At 38.4% G+C, this 23,472-nt stretch overlaps 1 protein-coding gene across 8 annotated transcripts in view; it reads left to right on the top strand.

Annotated features, from left to right (window-relative positions):
• camta1a (calmodulin binding transcription activator 1a) overlaps nt 1–23,472 on the top strand; it is a 418,830-nt gene that overhangs the window by 120,471 nt on the left and 274,887 nt on the right. The gene's annotated exons all lie outside the window — the stretch shown is intronic.

Raw genomic sequence — 23,472 nt, 5'->3', positions numbered from 1 at the left:
AATGTACATATGAAGGAAAAAAACAACTACAACAATGGAGGTCCAGATGTATTAATAAAAAAAAAGAAAAATTTTACTATTTCCTGGATGACTGGGAATAATTAATGAATTCCTTAAAACAAAAGGAGATTCAAACTAGTACTAGCAAGCCAATAAATGTGTTTGTATGAGTAGATTCCTGTTTAGTTTATTACTGTGCAGTGTGGATTTTTTACTCTTTACTGCTTTCTTGGTATTTATTTTCTACTTTCAGTCACACCCTGGAATACTGACAAACAAGAGATCATAATAAAACTGTTAATTTAAAACATAAGAGGGGCTTCATAGGGTAAAGGAAACCTCAGTGACATATCTGCATGTGAATGGGTAATGCCCAGCTTCCTTAGCTAAGAAATGTAAAAAAAAGTTGCAATAAAATCAGCATTTATTTAAATTGCAGTTTCCATCTATCATTGTTGCTTTGGCAAAACAAATATATTTTTTAGGCCCAACTTGTAAAACATCTTTTTTCTTTGGAGGGACCGTGCCTGATGTGTGGGGCTGCTTGTGAATTTCCTGTCAAAGCATCTTCTGTCACAGCCCCTCCTTGTGGCCCCTATGTGTACTGCTTGGCCCTTTGGTGTTAAATTAACAATGGTATCCTGGAGAAGGATTTTTGCATTAAAGGTGCATCAATGTTTTTTTTTTTTTTTGTCACTTACTCTTAATTTCCTTATTGTCAAAAACAAAAAGGCACCAAATGACTTTTGCTCTCCATCAGAAATCACTCTTATTCCTCTTCGCCGAACTTGTTCTCCCACTTCTTTGCCCTCGCAGGCAGATTGCCTTTCTTCGTCTTGCCTAATTCATAACACAGGCCATTTTCAATTCTCCTCGACCTTCTTCAAAGGAGCCCCCCCCAACATCTCCTGCCTACACGTCTGCCTTCCTAAGTCCCACACTTCACGCTTGTCTCTCTGGGGAGCTTGGACGGGAGAAGGGGCCGTCATAAAAGATAAAGATGAAAGTGAACATGGGGAAACAAACAGGCAAACAAATAAGACCTTTAAGTGAAGTAGCTTTTTCCATCTCAGCCGTGGTGGCAAAGACGCTGACGAGGAAACTCTGCTGGCATGGGAGCGAATCAGAGCTTGTTGTGGGAGGGTGCTGGATACTGTTTCTGTGTACTTAGTATACCCATTAGGGGACTAATCACCTGGATGCAGTATGCATGAATCACTACTACAACACCTGCCTGTGAAGGAGGAATTTTATGACTAATATGCCTCGGATGAGATGTGAGTTTGTAAGATGTGTTTCCTTATGTCTGGCTCAGCCTTCCTGCTTATGCATTTGTTTCCAATAGTGCCCAGCAGTGTTTGCTTGTTGCTTCAGTCAGAGGGGCTCTAATGAGACTACAGGTAGTCCGGCATTATGGAAACTGGGAGAGGGCAGAGAGGCAATTATGCAGGGTTTGGTGGTCAATGACAGGCCGCAGTGCTCCTTAGGCATCCAACCTCCAGCTGCTTTGTGCGTTGTGTGGCCCTCAGAAAAGGGCTGATGAAGAGGCAGGCTGACCTTCAGGCTTGGCACGCTCTCTTTCAAATGTGTGTAAAAACAAAAGGAAAAAAAAATGCTGAGCCATTGGAGGTGTTGCTTCACTCTGCTCTTCCCTTGTATTCCTCTGCAGCTATATGTAATGTGCAACTTTCCCTCATAAACTTTCAAAATCTCCCAACCACAAAACTGCTTCGAGCAAATATTTTGGACTGAGGGTTGAATACAAATCAGGCCTTACTGTTTTTTTTTTCTCAGCTGCTGCTTGTGCTACTTTTTTTCTTGCTGTTTTAAACTTCCTTCTACCTAATATATATCCTAAGCAATCTCTCAAGAGCTGGCTGAGTTAGTAAATGGCCATGTCATCTCTTTGTCCCTGTGTCTTACCTCCAGGACTGTGCAGGCCGAGAGAAATCTCATAACGGAGAGGGAAAGGATTTATTATGCTGCAATTTCTATTGTTGTTACTTAAGAGTAAATTTTCATGCACAATTGCAGAATGAATCATTTGATCTTTAGCATCAAATAAGTCGTTATTAGCTCCGGCTGTGACATTGGAAAAATTTATTCTCTCAAAGGCCATAAAGCTGGCCATGGGCGGACAAGCATCTCTCTTAGATGGGCCACATAAAGGCACAAGACCCTATAAAAGGAATGTCACAGGAAGTGCACTGAATGTCATTAATAATAAATCACAATTGTTTGAAACTGACCTGGCAATTTAGTATGGATGTAGAGGAAAACCTCGACATGGAGGGAAAGAACCTCTAACTGTGTCAATCACAGTCTGGAATCTGGCCTTTTATTACTACAAGAAGCAATTAACCTTTCAGAAAACAGTGTCACTCAAGCTGAGACAAAAGAGCATTTTGCAGATGTTCAACAAATCCTGAGACAAATTACTTTGATAAGATTGATTTTAATCACAGCCTCCAAAAGAAAAAAGGTTGGCTTCCTGTTCCTAAAAATATCAGCAACAGGAATTAGAGTCAACTACTAGTTAATGTTTATTATAGAATAAACCTCATATATATATTTAGTAGTTTTAGTATTTTGTTGTAAAAATCTTGCCTATCAAAACAAGACATAAAGTAATATACAAGTTCTTTTAAGCATTAGGATACAAAGACTCACTGCCTCATAAAGAATATGCTGCTTCATTAGCTAAAAAAGATCATCCATATCCCAAATGTCCAAACTATTGCAAATGTTTGTGATTTTAATTTCCATCATCAAAGACAAGTTGCTGTGTCACAGTTAGAATATATTTTAGTCTATGTTTTGTAAAACAGACTGATTGCATTTTACTAATTTGACTTATTCCTTGTCTGACTGAATTTGAGATGTAAAAAATCCCATGTGAGTACATGTGATTGGAATTTGGGAAAATGGAAATGTTGTTTTAAAAGTCTTTAATGGTTTAATTTATGAAACACGTTAATTCCTATGTGAAACAGATGGCACGATGAGTGAACTCATGTGAAGCTCATTAAAGTCCCTTTAACTTGATCTGACCTTGTATAGCTTAAGCCCTTTAGCTGTACCAACCACTCTGACTTCTTTAACAGTATGAGACTCTTTCATCCAAACACAATTACACATCAACACTGCAAAAAAAATCTAAATATAAGTAAAGATTTCTTAAATTAAGTGTATTTACCCTTAATTTGAGTAGGTAAGTAAGAGGATTTGCCAATGGAATGAGTATTTTTACTCTTAAAATAAGACAATGAGATAAAATTCACTTGAACAAAGACAATGCAATTGTTTTTTCTTATTTTAAATGTAAATTATCTTGTTCCATTGGCAAAGTGTCTCATTTACCTCCTCAATTCCAGAAAAAATGCACTTATTTTAAGAAAGAATTACTTATTAAGATTAAAATTTTTTGCAGTGAATGTACCGATCTGTAAGTAACTTAATTCTTAAGTGAGGAAAATTTCAAAAGTGTTAAAAGAAACTTGAGGTAAACTTACAAATCCAAAAAAAGGTGGACTGCACTGTTTGGCAGTTGTGACTTGGTAAGGTAAATTTGGAAAAAATAAAGTATAATATTACTTTTGCATAATATAGTGATAGCCATCTTTAGGTTCATTTTAACTTTCTGTGCATTTCAGTGAAATTTGTCCTGTGCATTTAACCCTCTCTGAGGGAGCAGCTGGCTGCCTCTCAGCTACACCCAGGGAGCATTTTAGGGCCAATGTACCGCTACTCTGGGATCCACAGCAGCAGATTTTGGGATGCAAACCAGGAAGCTTATAGCTTCCCTGGGACAGAAGTACCCAATATGCTGCCTCTGTCTACATTGCCCATATTCTGTAAGTATTTTAGTATATTGGCTCATTAACTTTGCATTGAGTTTGATCTTTTTGACTGCATATTTGCAGTGGTAAATAACTTAGTAGTGTCAATTAATAGTCTTCACCTTTTGCCTCATAAATTTGGTGAGATGTCAGTACATTGATTTAGCTTAGCATGAGCTTCACTTTCTGCTTAGACTCATAAAGAGGAAGCAAGATGATGACAGCAAGTACAGTCTTGATGAGTGACTACAACAATAGCATTTGATGAGCATGTGTAAATGCAAACCACAGATCCAGAGATACTAGCACAATGTATACATTGCAATCAAACTCGTAGTTTTTCACTAATAAACAATAGGTTGCATACATCGTGCCTGCAAACAGCTGGATGCTTATTAAAGCAGGTTCATTATAGAACTCTGGTAAATAGAGCTGCTAGGTGGAGCAGTAGGAGGGATGGCTCAGAGAGACAGGTGGTCAGTGTGTGTCTCAATGAAATTCATATTTGTAGGTGAGGTCAGTCTGGAAGAATGTGTTTGCCTCTATGTGTCTTAATTGGAAGGCATCTGGACCCCCAGGTTAGCACACCTGCTCATCTATCTCTGGTTGCTGTGGTAGTCTCCTTCATAAAATCCAAAACAAGCCCAAAGGATATGAATCCATTTTAGTGTGTTTGTGCAAGTCCATAGAATTATTGAAAATAAGACATAGAATTTAGAGGTGACAGTTGGGATTTACAGATTGAACATTTTCTGAGGGCAAATTAAATGATATGAGCCAAAAGAAACCATTTCATGTGCATAAGGAAACTAAATTATTCCCTCGCAATCAGGAGCAGATAAATGTAAAAAAACAACAACATATATCTTGTATCTGTAAATGTAGGAGGAAAACAAATTAGCAAAACAAATAAATAAAAGCTTAAGTGATTTGATAAAGCATAAGGCTTGACTTTGGGCTGTTAAGCTGAACAGAACAAGCAATTTAAAAATGCTTACCTGGTTTATAGCTGCATGGATTAAGTTCTCATTGTTTCATTTAATGATTTACCATAAGATTCTGCAATGTTTATTTGCAAACTAATGAAAAACATTGGGTACTTTTATTTTACCGGTATTTGAAATGTCACTTTGAATACTGTCTCAGCCTCTCTCACTAATACTTTATATTGGCCCCTTCAACCTATTTTTGGTATCACAGATCAAACTATTTAATTACACTCATGTACTCTGTTGTCTTTTATGTGACAATGTTTGTGACTTGAGAGTTTATGCTGCTTTGAATAATTGACAGCACTGACAGCCCTGTTTATATGTTCTATAACTCACTGGGTGGTAACTGGCTACACTGACTTATATTGCAGAAGCCTAAGCAAGCCAAAGGAACGTTTTCATTATAATATAAGGTTTACTACTGTACATCACTTATTTTCCTTATATTTGGAGAATGTTAACTTTTAAACCTTAGGCTTATAATAATGCTATTGTCATTCTTCGTCTTTGGTAATTGTTCAAATATGAAAGAACCCCACCTATCAAGCACTGTATTAATTGGTGAACTTCGTTAGGGCTGGTGCACTGCAAAAAACATCTAGAAATAAGTAAAATTTTTTAAAATTAGGTTTATTTAACCCTTAATTTGAGTAGGTAAATAAGATGATCTGCCCATGGAATTAGTACTTTTACTCTTAAAATAAGACAATTAGACAATATACCCTTGAAATAAGGTAATTCTATAGTTTTTTCTTATTTTAAATGTAAATTGTCTTGTTCCATTTGCAAAATGTTTCACCTACCTCCTCAAATCAAGAAAAAGTGCACTTGTTTTAAGTATAAATGACTAACTGTATCTAGATTTATATTCTTTTGCAGTATATCTACAGTGGTCTATGGCCAAAGGTGCGGTACACCATGGATAGATCGCCATTCTGCCGCAGTGCAGAGACATACAACTATGCACAGACACACATAACCAAGGGCAATTCAGAGATGCCAATTAACCTAAAATGGATGTTTTTGGAAAGTGGGAGGAAGCTAGCGTACACAAACAAGCAAACTCCATGCAGAAATACCCCAGGTTGGGTATTAGAGCCAGGACCTTCTAGCTGCAAGATAACGGACATTTTCTTTTAATTAAGGTGTCCTAGAACCATGAACTTAAAGTTGCAGAACATCATTCCATGCTCACTCATGCATAATGCGACGTCAGTTGATGAACTTCAACTAAAAGAGAACAATTTTTATATATTGCAACAATTTAAACATGTTTTCAAAAGAGACTATGGTCAGAATGTTATCTGCGTATGCAGTGATTTGGTATTAGAGTTGCATTTTCCAACTCTGACCTTGTAGAAATGTTAAAGTGAGTTACACATTTCTGTTGTTTTTGGTTGTATGAACAAGCAACTCAGAATTTTGGTACTGTTCATCACAGCACTTTAAATAAACAGATAACTTAATGAGGTGTTATGTGGAAACTTCTTTAGAATGATTTATATCCCATCTATTTAACAGGCCCTTTAGCATTGGCATAAATCAATTTGGCATCGCTGTCCTGTCAGACAGCATCCCCATATAGTTTATGTTTTTGGGTCGATCTTTTTTTGCTCTATCTTCTCTCTTTTAGAAAAGAAGATTACTACATTTGACAAAGTTTAATAAGTTTGATCAGATAAGATTGAGTTATATTTGTAGTTGAAGAATATGGGTTATCAGAATTAATGGTTTCTCTTGACAGCCATTAAGCTGTGGCTTAGTGATATCTATCATCATCTAAAGTCTTAGAAGAGAGAAAATCTGATTATTGCCCCTGACACCATGTTTGCTATTTAGATTTAATAGACCATAATTCTCAAATTCTGTTCTAAGAAATATTTTTTTATTTAAGAAATATGAAATTAGAATATTAGCATCACATCATGATCTTAGGTGATTATCCATACAATCATTTAATCCTATTCAGATGATTTTAACAAGTTTAATCATAGTATCTATTATAAGATTAATTGATTATTGTAATTACTTTTCTTTAAAATATACTTTTCTTTTTTCCTTTGAACCCTTTTTTTTATAACCTGAACATTTATCTCATCTAGTCGCAGACCTGAATTTTTTGAAGTGGCCTAAGTAGTGTTGAATCTTTTAAAAAGAGGTTAAATCAAACCCTTCAGAACAATTTTTTGTGTCCCTTTGATTTAAAATAGTTAGAATTACTGAATTTTGTTGCATAAATAAATGTCTTAACTTTCCAATCCTCTTCTTATAGATGGGTGTCAGGAGTTCATTCAAAACAAAACACATTTTTCAAAAAGCATCATCCTTCTACATAAGTGTTTTTGTGGAAGCTAGGTGCTGTGTCGAAGTCTTGGACCAACATGATCTGATGTGTTAGTAGTTCCCTGAAGGTTTATGGATGTTTTTCGCCTCGCAGCCCCTACTCTCTTAAAGAGGCTCTACTCTGAGAGATTAAGACTGCCAAACCTTCACCTCTCCCTCTCCTTTTAGTGTAATTACACAATTCTGCCTTTGTGAGCGACGAGAGGGAAGAGGCACTCAGATTCATTGAATGCTAATTCAAGCAGGAAATTCAAAAGGGATCTACATATTTTCATATTATGTGTACAAGGACAGGATGAAGTGAAATATTAGCTAAACATTGTCAAGCAAGGAGCTGCTCAGTGCTCCGAAAGACTTCTCTGTTGAACAGGCACTGCAAAGAGACTAGGTCTTTGAGCAGGGGACGTCCTGTCACAATGCCTACTTTTATTCTGCCATATTTATAATAAATGAGATGAAGGGGGGAAAAGTATTGCACTGTCTGGCACAACCCCACCACATATTTTTACATCTGGATGCTTTTTGTTTTAGAACGAAATATGATGTAAGCTTGGTAGGTGATGGATACTGTTTCTGCTCTTGAAAGTATATAGTGGCATTATTTTTTTTATTCTGCACTTTCTGAAATTAAACTAGACTTAATGTTTTTGTGGTTTAAGTTAATCACCATTAACACAACAAAAAAAGAAAAAAATATATATATGTAGTTTTATTTTAAGGTTACATGGCCTAATATACTGGGAAAGCCAAGATGTTAATTGTGTACCATAATCCATTGTCAATAATCTGAGGCTTGTCAATGGAAGTATTTTAATTCATGGCCTTAAACCCAGTGCCTTTGCGAGTCACATGGCAGAAAAGTCCAATGAAGTTAAGCAAAATATCAGGAAGAATAAGGACTTCAATTTGACATTGTCTTGGGTAAGATGTCAAAATACCTTAAGCTGCCACATTTATCCCATTGAACAATTGTATGCATGTATTTACCCCATGAGAACATTTGTGTTTCAATGGCAAAGTAAAAGCAGATTTTCACACAATGATGATATAAACTGATGCACAACTTTTAATTTATACAGTAAAAGAAACTATGCCTGCCTGAAATAAGCCCACTAAGTAAGCTTCTACTCAAAAAATTAAAACAAAAAGCCAGATTACATTATGAAAATGCACTTATTGAAAAAGTCCTTATTTTTTATGGAATGAACAAATAAAGCTAACTGATTACAACTGAACTTGGAAGTTTAGGAATGGAAGCATCATGTTGCGTGTTTTGATGCAGGAGGGGCTGGAGCTCTGCACAAAATATTCTGCATTATGAGAGTTGTTATATGAATGGATGAATATAAAGTTTGGGCATAAAAGGGTCTACCAAACCAAAAAATTAACCCTAGTTGCCAAGCAAATAAGCTACATAATCTCTTGAGGATAAAAAAAAAATTACATTTTGGGGTGAACATTACAAATTCTGATCAATCTCTCAAAAAAATCAGTGGGCTGACATGAAGGAGTAGGTACAGGTAAGGGGACCCAGCTTATTGATGTCTTGACTGTGATGAATGATCGGACAAACACCAGCAAACTGGCATAAAAAGATTGTGAAGGGATGCTTTAAATGCTTTTTCAGCACTTTAATAAGCATTAAATATAATTTAGCTTATCATGTTTCGCTAATACAGGAAACGTTTTGTCTGATTGAATTTTAGACAGTGAGAAAAGAAGGTTATTCTATCTTTTTTTTTTTTACTTTCTGGTTATAGTGATACATATACGTGTTAACATGCTCTTGGTCCTTTAATAGATGTCATATGACAGTCTCTTTCTGCTTTTTGAGATGCATAGAAGAGCATAGAAAGCTAGTGGGCTGACTGAGGCAATTAGGTCTATTATTAGTACGACAGGAGAAGGATTGATGCACACAATAGTCAGTGTGTAAGCAGAAAGCTTGGCTACGTGAAGGAAATTCTAATAGTGAGAATTTCCTAGATTATATGGGCCTTCATTAACATTTTCACACATGGCTGCCTAACAAATGAGAAAAGAGCCCTGGCATACCAGCAGATTTATCACGTGCACACAACAGCTAAGCTAGTTCCTTTTCCCTCTACGGTGCAGAATGAGCTCTGCTGCTCTCACACTAACTTTGTGCACTTTTGGTTTCTTTTGCTTGTGAATAATTGGGACTATAAAGCTACACTGTGTATACACAACTATTAGTTCTGTGTTACAGCCCCAGATAAACAAGGCCTGTTCGTCTTACTGCGTGGTGCTCTTGCTGTGCTTTACTTTAGATTTTTCCCAAATGAAGTGAAACAGACCCTTCAACCCCTGTTCCTAAATATTCTATTTCCCTCCTCTAATTTGTCGGGAATTGTCCCCGCTTAAGAACGGATCCAGCAATAGCGGCCTCCTCCCTGCAGGGCAGGCCCACTTGAATTACCGTATTTTCACGACTATAAGGCGCACTTAAACGTCTTTTTTTTCCCTCAAAATGTGCGGTGCGCCCTATGGTGCGGTGCGCCTTATGTGTGTTGTAACTGCGACTTTTGAGACCACCTCATTGAGGAGATGATGAAAGAGTGGCTGAATGTAAGGAGACCAGGTGTTTTTTTTCCACCCCTCACCATCGCTGTTAATATGTAACTCCATGCGTGCCCATCTCACAGCTGATGTGAAAAACATGGGGAAACAAATTAACGCTGCTCGACATCGGTGTGAACCGGACCCAGCAGGTGCAGCAGAAGCAGCGAGTTTACATGCAAAGTCAATGGTTGACGCGCATATAGGTGCAGCAAAAGGTCCCGCAGCGCATTTTGGTGCAGCACGTCGGGAGCGTTTAAGCATCTGAAGCGCCGCGCTTCTGCTGCTCGAGATGGAAAAATTGAAGTTTTGCTGCTGGACGCGCCGCATCAACCAATCAGAGAAGCTGATCTGGGAGCTGCCAGCGAGACAGACAGCGCTCTGATGACATATGATATTAACGCAAATGGAAAAGGCTGGATGGATGCGTGGCTGAGGCAGGTGTATGTGAGAAGACTAGGTGGTTTTTTTCCACGCATCACCATCGCTGCGTGCCCATCTCACAGCCGATGTGAAAAAAAGGTGAATCAAATGAACGCTGTGCTCGCCGTTATCCCGGGAGGTCTGACAAAGGAACTTCACCCGCTCGACATCGGTGTGAAGCAGCCGTTCACAGTAAGGCTGCGAGCGGCGTGGGAGCGATGGATGACAGACGGAGACCACAGTTTCAGGATAAGAAGGCAGCGCCGGGCAGATTACGCCACAGTTTGCGGATGGATTGTTGATGCTTGGACTAAAGTGTCTGCTGGCTCTGTTGTTCAAGCTTTCGCAAAAGCCGGCATTATTTCTGAGGAGCCGCGCTGTACGGAAAGTGACTGACAGCGAAGAAGGGGAAATTGGCAAGTCTGATTTAGCGCAGCTGTTTTATTCAGAAACAGAGGATGATGACTTTGATGGGTTTGATTAATACTTTGTAATAAATACATGAATAAAGCACAATCATACTCAGTTTTGCTCCCGCTGTATTTTTCTCCCTGAAAACTTAATTCAACAGCATCCCCGGCGCGTCTCCTCCTCTTCATCGCGGTGGCTGGCAGGTGTTTTTTCATCTAAATAATCTAAATCTTGCAGCTATATTTGCTGTGATCAGTGGGAATAAAGTAGTTTTAATATGTTTTTAAGTGAGAAAGTCCACCTGAAAACTTAATAATTGCAGTCAGTTCATCCAGATTATCTATTTCTGTCGGAGGCGCTCAGACCCCCACATACCAGCGGTGCGCCGACAGTAGAAATCCTTTCGTTCACCGCGGCTGCTTGCAGGTGTTTTTCATCTAAATAATCTAAATCTTGCAGCTATATTTGCTGTGATCAGTGGGAATAAAGTAGTTTTAATATGTTTTTAAGTGAGAAAGTCCACCTGAAAACTTAATAATTGCAGTCAGTTCATCCAGATTATCTATTTCTGTCGGAGGCGCTCAGACCCCCACATACCAGCGGTGCGCTGACAGCAGAAATCTCTTCATCAGCAGCCTCTAGGCTGGGCAGCCTGGGGTTCACCGCGGCTGCTGGCAGGTGTTTTTCATCTAAATAATTTTAGCTGCAGGCACCAGGATACTGGCAATAAAAGCGAACATATTCCGTCAGCAGGTTTCAGGATTTTAAGTTAATTTAGGAGTGATCACAGCGCTGTGTCATCTGCGATGTCTCTGTCTCACGGCCAGCTGCCAGGTTTGATTAATACTTTGTAATAAATACATGAATAAAGCACAGTCATACTCAGTTTTGCCCCCGCTGTATTTTTAAATACGCAGTAGAGGTATTTAAAGGTAGTAGAGGACTTGTACCTGTATATAAAAAACGCGCCCTATAGTCCGGTGCGCCTTATGTGTGTGTTAAATACAGAAATGGGACACATAACTGAGAGTGCGCCTTTTAGTCCGGTGCGCCTTATGGTCGTGAAAATACGGTAACTGTGTTGCACACTTTACATTCTCTGCTCCCTGACATCTTGAGAAATGTTCCCTGGGATCTTTTTTTCCCACAGAGAGGTTCATTAGAATGACAAATAGCATCCTGCCATAAAGTAGAAAACATCAACACGCACAACAGAAACTGCGATCTTGCGATCTGAGGGAAGTGACATGCAGGGAGGGAAATGAATTAGACTCCATTAGATTGTATGTGATATCACTAGCCACGGCTTTACCATCGCATCATTTTAAAGATTCTGCTGACTCACTTCTCTATCTTTGTTTTTATTGTATTTTTAGTCCGCTATAAGCTTTTCATGGATTGGAATTGGGGTGGTTTGTGTTCTTTCAAGTTGGAAAGCCAATGGGCTTTTTCTTTTAGCTTAGAACTAACGTGTTTGATTTAAGTTGATCTTCTGGATGATAGTGAGAGGTTCTATTTGAAGGGCTGAGCCCAGCACACTCAGACTCGTTTAATCTTCTCAATCTTGCAGTAGGTGCTGTCTCAGCAGTAGCTCAGGTTGATCGTTGAGTGGAAAGGTCAAAGCCTTTGTCTTCTTCAAACTTGTTTTGAAGAATTTTCCATGAATGACCTGTTGCTATTAAAAAAAAATGTCAGCAGTTCACGTAACTCCTTATGGGTTCATTTTCTCTTCAGCTGCCCTGGCAGTCTGCCACTGCAGCCTCAGTATCAATAATGAACGTTTTAAAGAACAGCTTAGGCAAGTGCAAACCAACCTAATGTCCTTAAGACAAAAAAGATATTGCCATGGACAGGGAGGGGTGGGGGGGCTAGAAATCAATTTCCCATTTGCTGCTTTAATTTCAGCTAGATAGGTGGTGAGATTAGGGCTGAAGCCACCTGTAAGCCTCCTCACTGATGAGCTTTACCCAGGCCTGCTGCAGTGGCTGCCCTGACCCTTTGGCTAATTAAAGTTCTCAAATTGATCCATAAACACAGTGATACAGATCTGTCCTCTGCCACGCTTCACATCTCATCTTGTTGTGAAAATTACCCTTTGATGGTCTCAAAGAACTACAGTTGTCCTTGTTTCCTGATAGGTTGTATTCTGCTATCAATTAGCTTGCCCATTTTTTTTCTGAGCAAAATTATCACTCAGTTAACTTTTTATCTAAAACTATATTTTTTGATTATATTGACTTTGTTTGCCCTTTTTTAGTGTTCTTTATAGTTTTTTTGTTTGCTTTCATCTAAATGCATCACACTAATACATTTAGCCCAAGAAATAAGACATTCTATGAGACACCCAGGTGTGAGAAAACATATTTTTGAAATATTTCAAGAAAGCTTGAAATCCCCATATAAGTTTTTTTTTCACCAATTAAGCAAAAACTCTTCTAATTATAGAGAGTATTTTAAGATGTCAGTCAAAAAATAAATCAATAAATATTAACCAACAACCACACTAGCAATATCTGGAGATACCCTGAGGTAAGAGCATCACCAAGAGGCCTTTTTAAGCTGTCGTGTTCTAGAGCTTCAACAACTCTGATAATGCTATCCAAGGCTGGAGCTGTTGTGTGTCAAGGTACTCAAGTGAGACAAGATTATGGTAATTTAAATTGACAACTTGCACTGAATGATATAATGCAGAATCACTGCTATCCAGGTTCTGTCTGGATGTTTCACCTATTACTGTGAGCTAAGGACATAAAGGTGTTGCTCTAAGCTTAATATACTTTATTTTTGTATTTACTGTACGTTAATTACTCTTTGAAAAGTAGTAAAAGGGGTACCTGGTTCCCCAAAGTCAACTGATCAACTAAAGAGTAAACACTGAAAAGAAAATGAGTTGCAAACCAGCCGCTGCTAAAAGCACTGAAAATGAAATCCTATCCACTTTAATAAAGATCCATTATAAAGCATGCAATCTTCTCCGGGTAATTTATAATACTTAGTCTGGTTAGACTTGATAATTCTGCTGTAATAGTATATTATATTTCAGATTCATGAAAAATGTATTTTGTTTCAGAGACCCCAAAAATGAGAATTCACAAACACTTTTTTTTAACTCCAAGATCATAGGACAAAAATAAAATAAATAAGTAAAAGACTTACAAGCTTTGGTAATCATGGACTAGAATAATCAAAGTTAGAATGGATTGATTTAACATGACCTATGATTTATGAGTAAACTAAAAAAGAAAAAAAGATTTCTTAATGATATGTTCCTCTGTCTTTGTCTGTAATACAACTTCCGAAAGTAAAGTATAATTCCATGAGCAGGAAGTATTGTTCCACTAATAATGTAGAGTAGTTTATTAGAAGATTACTCTAAGTACAGCAGTTTTCAAGCTTTACTATAACTATAACTTTAACTATAACCTTATAAGTTTTTGAGCAGCAATAGTGTAGTGAGACTTCAGGGCACAACCCATCTTCTCTTCATTTAGCAACCCCCTATCAAGATGCTACTACCTCAATGTTCATTAAGCAAATGCTAATAGATATGAATTCTTGTTTCCCAAGACGGTTAAATTGTGGCCAAAAAATTTTTGTTCTGATTGTTTTGATCAAAAGTTTTGATCTGACTGAGCATAACAGTTGTGGTTACACCATTTTATATGAGTGTCCGAATGTCTAGTGGATGAAAAAGTACTGGACTCAAAATTTACCACAATGCACCTTGAAAAGTAGTGATCATCTATGGTCACTAGACGAGCAGATATATCCTGGAATGCTTTGCGCTGAGAGCTCTCCTCGCAAAGCATCATAGGATTTGTTGTCACAGCGGTCTGCTGTCGCCTGTCTGTTGCTACCCAACAGTGGTGACAGATAACAAAGATGGCGCAGGCACCATGCGGGGAGGCGGGGAGTTACATGACCAACGGGGAGCAAAAAGTAGTGATCATCCGTCCAAACGGTCAGTAAACTGAGTTCACTATAAAGTCCAGTATATAGTCCCCACTCTTTATAGTGATTGAAGGATTTAGGGGTTAGGGAGGATGTTTGGATGCAGTCACAGTTTAAATGTTTTCGTTAAACATTTCTTTTCTTTAACTCTTCTTACCATTTCAAACATGCAGCCCATACAAGAGATTATTGAAAAATCTAAATTCAAGTGGCCTTTGAACAAATATACATGTGTTGCTTAGACCCTGAGATGAAGTGTTTACTGCATAGCTTCTTTCCAGCTTCGAGTTTAATTTTCCATAATTTATCAAAAGGTTTTGTAGATTCTCCTTTCATTCAACTAAATATAATTTTTTTTGTTTATTAATTCAAGAAAAAAAACAGACAATCCTGTTAGATTTCTTCTTGTCCCCATTTGTATGCGAGCCTCTTGCTGAGAGATGCTGGTCTTCATCCTCTCCAAAGGATCTCTCAGCAGCCTTGTCCTTAAGTAACACTACGCTTCATGTCATACTGGCTTACCATGCTTGAGCCTGAATCTACTCCTCCCTCTGAGAAAATTCTTGTAGATTTAGTGTAGTCTTGTAACTAATTTGCTTAACATACAATAAAACACAAGCAATATCTGATGTTGTTTCAATGCTAGTAGCCCACAAATAAAGGTAATGACCATGTTGACATGAATTTAACTTGGCCCATAGATTACATAATGGCCCATCTTTGTAGTCACGTGTTGGGCTTTGAGGAGTTATTTTTAGCAAGCTGCATGTTGCCCCTTTCCTCTCTTACAATGGTTGTCAGCTCCATTGTGTGGAATTTTTAACAAGGGCCTTTTTCTGAGCCCCTCGGAGGAGTTAATTAAAGTGATAGAGGCTAGAACTGATGAGCCACACCACCCTGACCTTGAGACTTCACTTTCCTACCTCGATACAATTATACCTGCATAATCAGGACACACAAGCACACACACTTACATATGTAAGCACACATGCATGCAATCAAGAACAACCCTACGGCCCCTTGGACAATCCCAACAATCCCAGAGATGTTGAATCAAGAAGCGGTTAAGTTATTTAGCACTGATTTTATGCTTAAAGATGATAAAAACCACAAACTCAGTAGTTTCTGTGAAAGTGGGACTTTTCTGGGGATTCTGAGTGTGATTCTCCTCCCTCTGTTTTCTTTTCCCTAATTGCACCCCCTACCCCCCTTCCATCCTTCTTATGTGTCTCTGGGTCTTCCTGTCTCCACTCTGATGGCATGGCCTCTGTGGAAAACATGAGACAGTTTGGTATTTGGTGATGGGGTGCATGCAAATGATCTCTCTGTCAAGGCTGCTTATTCTAATATGACAGCATAGTGAGTTATCTGGTCTGCTCTATATTGGCAACCAGATCTGCAGCTGCCATCTAGAGGGTATAGGGTAGAGGAGATGTTTCGGTGTGTGCGTGTGTATGTGTGAGAATCTTTGTGTGTACATGTGGCGTCAAGCTAGACAGTCTGAGACGGAGAATAGATGAAGACATGCAAGAGAGAGAAGCCAGCCAAGACAGGCATCATATAAGCAAAAGATGAGAAGATGAGCGAGAGACAGAATGTCTCTGCAGCCCTGTCCTCCTCCCACCCATCCTACCCCTCAGTGTTAGAGCTGTTTAGTAGAGCTGTCTCTTTCAGGAACGCCATTGAGACATGAATAAAGAGAAAATGGGGGGAAAAAATGTTTTGGCGAGAATGGGATGTCACAGCGGATGAGCATCATGAGCTGCTCCATATTTATTATGTGCAACAATTTGACTAACCAGAGAATTTAGATTAATAACACTGGGCTCCGAGAAGTAATTTCCTTTTTGCGAAAGTGATTTACATGGCGCATCGCTAAGAGAACAGCTCTTGCAGACCTTTTTATTGTGTCAGCTCAAAATAATGACATTTAAAGTACCAACCAAGGTTAATAGGCTTCCTCTATGGTTATGAACTTTCTGTGCAAGACCCTCCCTTTATTCTCCCTGTGAATCGACCCACTGCTTTTATCGTTTTAACATTCACTTTTACACCCAGGTATTTTTATTCCCTTCCCCAAAGCTGTACCTGGACACTCCTCTAGGCAAAGAGACTAACCCCGTCTATTATTGATGTTTCTATTGACTTTTGAAGAGTTATTAATACTATACAGCTTTGCTCTGTCTTTGCCTTGAAAATCTGAAGGGTACTTGAACCATTACCTGATTTATTACAGTAATCATTGTGTCATGGTAGAGTAAAGCAAATAATTCAGCATCAATTTAGGTAAAACTTTTGAATCATAGAAAGACTGAAACATTTTCTTGCAAAAGTGTCATTATCGCTCAACCTTTTTCCCTTTTTCTTACATTACAACTACTAGTTCTAATGCATTTATTTTGGGATTCAATAGGGTGGAAAGTATTCAACACAAGAAAGCACTTTTTTTGTTAATTGAGGAAAATGCATGACTTACTGTCAGTTAGCTTCCAGATCTGAATGAAGTTCTGAATCTGTGACCAGACATGACTCTGTTTGCCAGCATTTTAAATCTAATCAGAATGAGTTTGATCTATTTTGGAAACATAACAATATAGCAAATATATAAACCTATAGATTTACAAAGTTGGTAGGAGACATATCCTAAAATATTGACTGTTAAATAGCAGTGAAAGGTGGTTGTTCATTGGGGGCTGAATCCAAATGCAAGCTACAGATGGTTACGTTGGATTTTATTAGGGGTAAAGGGGATTTACATCAGCTCAAGTCATACACACTCTATTATTTACTATCGTATGTTGTTTTTAAACACCGAATTCAATATGATAGGTGGTTGAAAATGTAAAAGATTGAATAGCTATGCCAGACAGTGTAGTAACATACCCCTTTTGAGCCAAACATGTTACGTTTTGAATCAATAAAAATAAAATCTGAAGGTAAAACCTGTTTTTTTTCAAAGTAGTGAAATTATTTAATGTTGAGATGTAACATCTCTTTACCTCACCAAGGCTCGCTGTCTATGTGAGCATTTCTGACTCAAAGCCCCAGAGAAGTGTATGGAGTGTACTTTACAGGTGGAAGTATGAGATGTACTCAGTGGCTGCAACTCCTACAGCACTGTGGGCTATCTTTTGCAGTTGGAATGGGGTAGTGGGTGGTTAGGGGCAGAGGGGGCTGCTAAACTTCCCTATCTCCTCCTGTAATGCTTCTGCTTGGGCAGGACCTGCCCACTTGCGGCCGCTCTTATATTTAGTATAGATCTATTTTTGATGTGGACTCCCTCCCCTTTTCGGGCAGGTCTTTTTAATGAGGTGTGCCCAAAATCGCAGGCAAGTCTGCAGGAGGGTAGAGTTATTGATAAATCATTAACGATGGTGGAGGAAGTGTGGAGGAGTTGTAGCTCAGGCTCCTCTTGAGAGCTGTCTTACTGCTGAATATTTCATCAGCACACAGATGTGCTGCTGTCTGTGTAACTGCTCATGAGTCCACAGCTCTCTTCCATTACATAGCAGTGTATAGTAATCCTCATACACTGGATGAATCAGATGAAAGTTTGATAAAGGAATTGCTGCAACCACCTTGTCCTTAGACCAACTCTGCCATGCTGAGATTCACACCCACTCTGAAATGTAAAGAAGGGCAGCAGCCTCCAACACAGGCCCCTTGGTAGGCAGAAAAGGCAAACAAATCTGTGTCATAACAGAAAGAGGCGTATTGTGAGTTTTACCAAACCTGGCTATGCAGCACTTCTAATGCTGTGATTCCATTAGACTTATCTCCTGTGGGGGGAGACAGAGAAATGACTGCTGAGTCAGACCTGAAATGGCTGGGGATTACTTATTCCTCATGTCATCTGTACAAGAAATGTGTTGTTCATGTGCTGTCCCAATTCCCGTCCCTCCCTCTCTCCAATCTACACTCCATCCTCTGTAGAACCTTTTGTCCCAACTGTGTAACACTGCCACCTCCTGTCTGGGAGCTCTCGGATGCCAGTGGGGATTGACAATAAAATGTCTGAGGGGTGAAAAAGAGTGAGAGAGTGAGATGAGAGAAAAGGAAGGCAGGCAGAGGAATGACAAAGAGAGAGAGAGTAAAAGAAAAAAACGTCTCAGAGCTCACCCCGCTCTGATCAAAGAGTCGTCTCCCTAATCCGCCAGATTCAGCAGTCAGCCTGTTTTTTGAGCATTTTTCAGTTGCCGACAAGAAGTAGAGGGAAAACACTTGCGGCTAAATTGCCCTGAAGTGGTGCTATTTTTAAGTTTCTCAAAAAGTAAAAACTGCGGCCCCCCTGCTGACAGTGCACACAGCCACACTAGGGCAGAAGAGAATGGTATTTTTATAGGCACTGAACAGCATCTATGTGATGCTGCATGTGGAGGCAGCAACACTATGTTAATAAGCAATATGTATCAATTCCCAGTGAAGCCAACAATTTGTTTTGAGGTGTACTGCAATGAATGATATGTCTAGATTATAAAATTTTGAGATGTTTTTCACTGCAATAAAGTCACACTCCGCAATAAATCCTACCTTCACAAAGGTTTTATTGTTTAAACTGTTTTAGAAAGTGTTGATTCAATTTGGGAGATATTTTTGCAGTTTGTGGTTTAGTACCCCATTGATTAAAATGATGAGAAGAAAAGAAACACAATCTGTTTTGTAGACAAATATGGTGTAACTAAACTACAAACAAACAGGACCCCCGCCCCCCACTAAGTCATATAATGTTAGCTTATATTTGCATCATCAGACAGGATGGAGCTTTAATGAGCAGATTTTACTTGCACAAGAAATCCCCAGGTTTTTATGGCACCTGATTCTCAAACATCTCATAATAGTATTTGAACAGAAAGTGACCCAATATGTGATCCTCTGATTGTAATGATGTTAATGGAGTTGAAACGAGATGCAGTCTTCGATGGGTAAACCAAAAGCAACAACACAGTGATTGAAAAAAAAAGAAAAAAGAATGAACTGACGAAAAGATGCAAGAAAAAGTGAGCAATGAGGAGAACAGCAGGCTGTAAATCAAAACCAGGACTGAGAGGGAGAGAGGTGAGGTCAGTCAGATAGAGACAGAGAGGGAGCAAAGCTGGCCAGCAGCACCAAAGGGGGAAGGGATAAAAATGTGTGGTGAGGTAATAGCAGTGATGAATAGCCTGTGGCTGATCAGTGGAAGCCAGGTTGGTGTTTGAAGATTAGATTTTAATACAGTGCTTTGACTTCACTCTGCACGCAAAACAATCACAGGAAAGAAGCAAATTAAAAATGACTTCATGCAACCCAAACAGATGATTTCACACCAACCTGTGTGCGAGTTTGCCCTTGATAATGAAAACTTCTATAGTTTAGCAAGATAAACTTGCATTCTGTTATGTAGCAGGAGATAAGTCAATATTTCAAAGTAATTTGAACTCTAGAACATTTCTTTTTTAGCAGTATTTCTGTATGATTATTAAGATCAAATATGAACCATAGTAATATGATATAATGTATGGAGTTAAATACTTCCTATTTCCAGACTGCTGTCTTGGTTTAATGAGCACTTGTGCTATGATGCAAATAATTCCAATGACTGAAAAGTTAGAAAATCCATCTCACTATTTCATGAATTTTGTGCAGTTGGTTTTCTGGAGTTTATGCGTGATTAGTTTGGTTTGATTAGTATCTTGCTGACTGACTCTTTGACTTGTTGCATAACTTTGATTATATTCATTTCTGCATGTTGCAGTTCAGGTGCCCTTATAATTAGTCTTATCTCATATTATTTTTTTCTAAGGATTTATGTGATTTTCTTTTTCTAATTGTGAGCACTTTCTTTTTTTCTTTATTACCTCCATCGAGGAGGTTATATTTTTAGGAGAGTCTGTGTGTTTGTCTATCTGCCTTTGTACAGGATCACTTAGAACAGTTATGAATGGATTTTCATGACATTTTTACCAGATGAGCGCCTCATGCCAATGAACAATCCATCAAATTTTGGTGATGATCCAAATCATAATCTGGAAACAGGATTTTTAAAAAGGATTATTTAACATTGTGAGATATTGATTTATGGAGGAAACAAGCAGTTCCCCCCTAAATCAGACGGTGGCAGGAGTGACTATTGACAGCTTCAGCATCAGACTCCAAAAGGCATGGCCAAACGAGTTCTAGTTACAGTATACGTACTGTATGTCACAATGTGAGGCAAATTTGCTGCTTGTTGGAGATCTGAACTCACTGAGTGCTTTTCAACTTTTCTTTCTAATTCACAAAGCATCAAACATACAAGCTCAAATATCTACCTACCCACTTCTAGTTTGCAAGTTATAAAGATAATGCACCTATTTAATTATTCCAGCAAGGATTTAGGCTACACCAATGCCACCAACTGTGTATTGTTATTGTACCAGTCTTTAGACTGCTTAATGAAAATCTTTTACTTGAATTTTGTTTTACTTGAAAGTGAAGATTCTCAGGTCATCCAGGTCATAGTCATTCCAAAAAAGTAAAAAAAAAGTCAAGTTTTAAAGTTTGAAGACGTTTCACTTCCCATCCAGGAAGCTGTTTCAATTCAAAATGTCTGTAATAGTTTTGACTTACAAGCTTTATAGAGTAGCCCAACAAAGCTTTGTTATGGCTTAGAAAATATGCAAATAGACTCTGTCCATCTACACCCATTGGCCGTCAATTTGACGGGTGACATTTTAACTAATGGAATGCAAGAGCAGTGATGATGTCAACAACTGAAATGCTTCTAGTTTGAGATATAAACCCATTGTGGGTATGTAGACCTTAAAACAGGTATAAAATATATTGTTAAAGGCTTTATTGTATGCTATTAATATTTGTAATGTAAATGTAATATTAATGTATTATGTAAATGTTGTATTAAAACAAATCAGTGTAATAAATAAGACTGTTTTATTACAAAGGTTCGAAGTTTGAAATTACAATTTTATTCACAGAAATTGATTACCCCCGAACATTTCCAGCACTCCACCTTTTCACATTTATGACAAACAGCATATGAGCATTTTTTGTGCAGCTCTGAAGCACCTGGCACTGTTTTCTTTGCCTCGCCAAAGCCTCCTCCTCTGCGGCAGGGGTTTCAGTAACTTGTGGCTCTGCGGAGTGCATGTTGTTTGCACGCAACTGCAACAGTTTTACCAGTTCAAAGGTAAAATCTCTGCAGGAGACGGTTACGTTCAAACAGCTCCTGAACACAACCAATGCGTTTATAGCTGCTATGTTCAGGAGATCGTAAAATACAGCCACAGGCCACATTCGTGTTGGAGCTTTTACAGAATACTTTCTAATCATCTGATCCAACATATCTACGCCAACTTGTGTGTGATTTTAATAGTGGTTTGGCTCAGCGGTTAGAAACACTCAAAGCACCTAATAAGAGCCGTAAAAATGACGGGCGTGGGAGTCCAGGTAAAAATAATCACATTTTTTCTTTTACATTTTTATTTTATTTTTTAAAAATACGTGAAAATAAGGGAAATATAGAAACAGGAAAAGTCAGTTAACATGATCAACATATGATTAATGTAAATAAAGTTCTTTCCCTTTAAAACCCTTAGATTTTAAGTTAGGACATTTATGACCATTAAGAGCATTGAGAAAAGCAAACTAACTGTAACTTCCAAGTTGGGCAAATCAGTATTAGAACAACATGTAATTGCATTTATGCATAAAAGTTAAGCCATAATTTTCATTCTGAAATTTTTTTCATCATTCAAATTTTGCCACAACTTTCCATTTTTTTAGGATTATGAGCTCTAAAGTCCATCTTAGTTGTGGTAAATAAGAGCTGTAAAAATCTGTCGCGGCATAAGCACAGTGAGTACTTGAGACTTCAAATATCAACCTACACAATATTGCATCAATTCAATCCTTTGCAGATGTGATTTTGCACACATCCATATTGCAATGACAAGTCCAAGTCAATATAGCCCAGCTCTATTTCTAACCAAGTAAGTTTTTTTTTCTTTTATTGAGTAATTTAAGTCGAAGTAAATGAATGATGCCTCTACTAAAAATATTGTCAATATTCTTCTATACAAAAGTGCCTATGAGCAATCCTGAAAATGACAAGAGATGATTCGGTATGTCTTACCCAACTATCCTGGTGGCCAATGATGGTGACGAAAATAGCACTGCCGTCTGTTGCCAAGGTTACAACATTGACAACATGATGTGGCCATTCATTCTCAATACTGTATCTCCCTGGCCTTCTGTGAGAAAGTGGCTGCTAATCTTAGCCCTCAATCTAGCCGCCTGTCAGTGTGAAGAGGGAAGCAGCAGAGGTTTGGGATGAAGGGAATTGGGTCCGAGCCGTCCCCTCACATTGTGTTCAACTCGTCTGCGGCCCTCCCTCCTCTATCTGCCGCCACCCTGCAGCGTCCCTCCAGGTGGTGCGTTTTTCTTCAGCTTACAGATAAAACAGCTATTGGTAGCCCTTCTCCTTCCCGTGTGTGTGTGTGTGTGTGCATGTGTGATGGCTGAAAATGAGAACAGTTTCTATGTGGACCAATCGCTTTTCCCTTTTAGCAGGTATACATTTCCTTGAGTAGAGGAGTAGAATGACAACCAGATGGTAGTCACAATAAAACTGTAATTGAAAGATATGTTATCATAACTATTTCAAAACGCTGGAAAATGCTATCAAAGAGACATTCCTTTAAGAAAGAGAAGGTGAGGAGAAAGTGAGAAAGGGGGGCTTTTTTAATTAAAGAACAGTGCTCAAAGGGGCAACCAAAAGTTGAACTGGAGGCATGTTTGGCATGAATAAGTTTCCCCTTTCCTTTGTGTAGTGACACTGACAAATAGAGCTCTGTGTGTGAAAAGGAGACTTATCTTTGATAGGTAATGAATTCAAAGTCATGGAGATGAACGTGCTCTTTGAGGTTCAGAAGGCTTTAGCTGAAGTCATATTATCTCAC

This window comes from Cyprinodon tularosa, unplaced genomic scaffold (assembly GCF_016077235.1).
Source record: "Cyprinodon tularosa strain WSP-4 unplaced genomic scaffold, ASM1607723v1 ctg187, whole genome shotgun sequence".
Classification (NCBI taxonomy): Eukaryota; Metazoa; Chordata; class Actinopteri; order Cyprinodontiformes; family Cyprinodontidae; genus Cyprinodon; species Cyprinodon tularosa.
Note: the sequence above shows the minus strand (reverse complement) of the source record. Positions and strands in the feature narration are given on the sequence as shown.